Here is a 4634-nt window from a genome sequence, read left to right as displayed (position 1 = left end):
GCTGTTCAGGAAGTGACAGGCACCTGTTAAACCCACAAAGTATGCTTTTGTAAGAAGTTGCTTAGTCTCCCAAGGAGAGAGCGCCTGATCTCTTGCCAGTCCTTGAAGTACCGATGTGAGAAATCACAAACACAAGGTCTAGCAAGCAAGGCTTTCTGTTTTGCTCCTGAAGATTACCGTTGCTTAAATTCCATTCTCAACATTTACACACTCCTCACCAGTGGTGTTCTGCAGTGAGACGAAGTTGGGTCTGGAGGTATTCGTAAGGCTTGGGAGATCATTAAAGCACACTTGATGTGAGAACAGAAGCATATCAGAGTGGAAAGTATAACATCCTGGGCACTTGGCTATCGGGATGATATATACGCACTGAAGAACAAATTTATCTTCACAAAAGAACTGTTTTCCTGGGATCCTGTGGGTCCCCATCCTCTTCTACTGCCTGGAGAAGAATCAGTGCATAGTAAGATAAAACCAAAACCAAACACCTTAGTGCTTTTCCTCAGGAAGATTCTTCTTCTTTTTTTTTTTTTTTTTTTTTAGTAACATCTTTGTTTCACTGGCTCTGTTTTGTGGATGGATTATTTGATTTTCAGTAAAAGCAGCTGGGAATATCGTCACTATTCACAATATTGACGGGCACCTGGGAACACACAGCAGTGTGTGCATCAGGTCAGAGAAGCTGGGGTTGTGGAGCCCACCTGTAATTCCAGCGCTTAGAGGGCTGAGGCAGGAGGCTTATAGTGAGTGTGAGGCCACTCTGTGTTGCACAGTGCGTTCTAAACCAGCCAGGGCTACCCTGCAAGATGACATCTCAAAAGCAAGCAAGCAAGCAAAAACAAAAGAGGGTCCTTAAATGTCCATATGAACAGTCCTTGTGGAGACTGTCCCTGGAGCAGCAGTCATCTTCTTGAAGAGCCTTAGAAAGAAGGTCCTTTTTAGCAGAAAATGTTACTTACTGTAACATTTTTCGGTTGCATGAACCGAAACAGTTGATTCATCTAGGGGATTCCCTACAGAAACACTGATTCCTTTTTCATGAGTACTCAAATGGACTGGCTGGCCTTTGCCATCTCAAAACTACCAACAAGGAAACAAATGAAACCAATCAGAAACTTTTCTAACTTGTCATATGCCTCCAAAATATGTTTTGGGAAGAAATTTTCTAAGGAAGGGATAGGTAATGCTAGTCTTCAGCTCAGTCCTAACTAACCAACTGCTTCTACGTTTTTGGATGGACTTTATTTTCTAGAGGATTGTATGGAGAATGAGATGAGACTGAGTCTTTCTTTGGAACTCACTATGTAGACCAGGTTGATCTTGGACTCACAGAATCCTGCCTGCTCCTGCTTCCCCAGCACTAAGATCAAAGGTATGCATCACAATACCCAGCCACAGACTGGATCTAAGAGCATAAAAAACTAGAGATCCTACTCCCTCAAAGTCTTACATCTTGAGTTTTGGGAGAACCCTGGGCTTTCTGCACATGCTGAGAACTTTCTCACCGAAAGTGACAAATGTGGAAGATGAATGACTCATGAAGAGATAAGGCTTACATTGCTTCACGGGTTTGGTGATTTCAGGCCATCAGCAATTGAAGCAAGGATGGTGGTGTACACTTATAATCCCAGCATTCACGAGTTAGACTCTGAAGAATCAATTCAAAGGTATCATTGACTACACAGTCTGGGTAACATGAGACCCTGTTTCAACACACACACACACACACACACACACACACACACACACACACACACACACAAAATATTCTAACCTGATTAGACCAGGTTCATCCAAGATAACCTCATTCTTATTTCCCTTACACTCATTTAACTAGAGACCTTATTTACATTGATAAAATCCTTTTATGAGGTACAATAGGATATGCTCATGAGATGTTGTCTGATCAAATTCACATGCTCAGCTCATACTCCAGGAGAGGTAGTACATGGGACACACATTGCAGAGGAGGAAAGCTGGGAGCCTGTTCAGAATGTGGCCTCCCACAGCAGGCTACTCAGAGGCAGAAGTGAATTGAAGTGGGGTAGTGCCTATACACAGGGAAACCACCTTTCAGCATGCACAGTGTCCCTGACTGGTACACATGGAGTTCCACTTCTCTCTCCTAGGCCTGTGGGAGCTAAGCTGTAAGCAGTAGAGTGGAGTGGAGGTTCTGTTTTGCAGAACAGCTCCTGAGCTGAGCCTTTCTCCCTGCTTTTCCTTGCTGAGTTCTTTGCTTTCCAAAAAGTAACAAGATAATAAATACCTTTCTGCTTAGTCTGGTGACATAAAGCCTTTATTGATGCTATGGGACCATCAGTGAAATCTTTTATCTCCATTAAACGTGTGAAACGCTGCATTACATTCTTTTTGAGACAGCATCTCAGTATATAGTCCAGGTGGCCTATAATTCATAGAGCTGGCTTTGAACTTGCAGTGATCCTTCTGCCTAAAGCTTCAAAGTACTTCAGGTAGAGGTGGTGTTACAGCTTTGCACCATTCACACTTGGCTCTGCACTACTTTTTAAATTTTATTTTAAAAATTTATTTTATTTATTATTATTATTATTATTATTTGTGTGTGTGTGTGTGTGTGTGTGTGTGTGTGTGTCTATGTCTGTGTCTCCAAGGGAGTACCATGGTGGATGTATATGGAGGTCAAAGAACAACTTTTGGGAGATGGTTCTTTCCTTCCATCATGAGTTTTGGGGACTGTGCTTAGGTCATAGTCTTGTGTGACAAGCTCTCATTGGTTCTGTGATGCTTTCTATAAAGTCATACAATTTTAAAGTAGAAGGGAAATTTGTTTCTAGAAGAATCTTTTCCAATTTTAATTCTGTAGAATGTCCTACTAAAGTGTTTTGGAAAGACTGCTCCATAAACATGCTGGTTTGGTATATATGGCACTCACTTAGTCTTTAGCATGTTAATGAATGAAAGAACCTGAAGCAAGGACACCCCCAACCACACTGTTATAATCTCCATAATTCAACCAAGGTTTGCCAAAGCAAGTCCTAGAGCATCGGGTTATTTCCCAAAACCAACTATAGGGCAGCTGACAGAGTAAAGACTTGAGAAAGCTTGGCTTTTAGCAGATTAAACTAGTTGACTCTATATATCAACTTACAAGAAAAATTTCAACAGATTCAGACACAGTTCTGAGAGGAAGCAGAGGACATTTGTATAAACTGGTATGTGTGTATCAATGTTATAGTTATGAAGTCTGCTGGGTCTTTTTAAGAAACTGAAATGACTAAGTATACAGATCTTCACATACCACTGAGCTGGACAGACTGCCCTGGGAGTAAACATCAAGGTGAGTATCTCTTTGCTTCACTGATATTCACAAATAATACTTCCTGGAAATGAAGATCACGAGCTTCTAGACCACAGAGCAAAAGAGCTCTTGAAAATAGGACCATGTGGGCCACTGTAGCATGGTAAGTTTTCATGCAGATATTCTCAGCTTAGGGCAGATAGAAAATGAATTGCTATAAAATCAGCCCAAAATTAAATAAAAAAAAAATTATTAAGGTCACCACAAAGTTAGGATGGATCTTGTGCAACAGCAGCTTGGTTCCTGGGCCAGACCACTGTGCTCACCCACGTCCAAGTGCGTTCTGTAATCCAGATTCTGTAATGTCGATCACACACACACACACACACACACACACACACACACACACACCCCTGACTCAGGGAATGCAGGTCCAGGAGGTGCATTTTTTTTTAGCATGGAAACAAAGAGTCACTAGTGTTACTAAGTCAGCTGGCCGACCGGACATGCCTTGTTGTTCCCCAAGGCCACAAGGTTGTCACAGGCCTGTGGATATGCAAAACAGTTTTGGACTTCCGGCTCCCCTTCTCTGCTAGGGGGAAGAAGTCCACGTAGATAAAGAACCTAAGCACCACTGACCTTTTATCGTAGAGAAATCATCTCTCCTCAAGGAAGAGGTGGATGAACAAGTTAGACTTCCTGCCTTCTTTTTCCAGGTTGCCTGTCTGCCTCCAGTTTCCTCCTTCTTTTCCTTATCTGCCTTTGTCTTTCCCTTTACCCTGCTTTCTATCTTCTCCTCTCAGCTTTCTTCCCAGTCTCTGGACCAGACAGGTGAGGTAATTCCTCTGCCATGGCTTTAACCTTTGGCCTTCAATGTCCTGGGACTGCAGTGTGAGTCCACACATCCAGATCCTGGCCTCTGTCTCTCTATCCTGGCCTACGACCAGGGCACTGGTTAAAACCAAAACCCAAACAAGGAAATTTTACAACAATGTCTTATAAGCCACTTGGGCCTTAAAAAGCAGTGAAATAGTAAATGGAGCAGCCCTTACCTGTAGTCATAGAGGAGCTAAACCTACAACCATTCACTGCAATTCTGTGAGAGAAGTTTCCATGTAAGGTGTAAACTCTATGCTTGTATTCCTCTGAGCTCACTCCCATGAACAGAACTACAGCAACAACTTCCCATGAACAGCTGCAGAGGAGTTTGCATTTCTTCTGCTGGAGAACTGGGAGCAGGAAACACCCAGGTTTGGTAAGCAGTTTTTTTCCTTTTCTCTCTTCTCTCTCCCCTCTCCCCTTTGTCCTCTTTCCCCTTCTCTTCTCTCCTCTCCTCTCCTCTCCTCTCCTCTCCTCT

General features: G+C 42.8%; 1 long non-coding RNA gene across 1 annotated transcript in view; it reads left to right on the top strand.

The window, feature by feature from the left end:
• Positions 1-3914: 3914 nt before the first annotated feature.
• Positions 3915-4634, top strand: part of LOC114622592 — a 64421-nt gene continuing 63701 nt past the window's right edge. Inside the window, exon 1 of the long non-coding RNA XR_003711644.1 lies at positions 3915-4532. This is a non-coding gene — a long non-coding RNA (uncharacterized LOC114622592). The remainder of the gene's footprint in view (positions 4533-4634) is intronic.

The sequence above is a fragment of the Grammomys surdaster genome, unplaced genomic scaffold (assembly GCF_004785775.1).
Source record: "Grammomys surdaster isolate TR1022 unplaced genomic scaffold, NIH_TR_1.0 190, whole genome shotgun sequence".
Taxonomy (NCBI): Eukaryota; Metazoa; Chordata; class Mammalia; order Rodentia; family Muridae; genus Grammomys; species Grammomys surdaster.
This window is presented reverse-complemented; position numbering and strand designations above follow the sequence as displayed.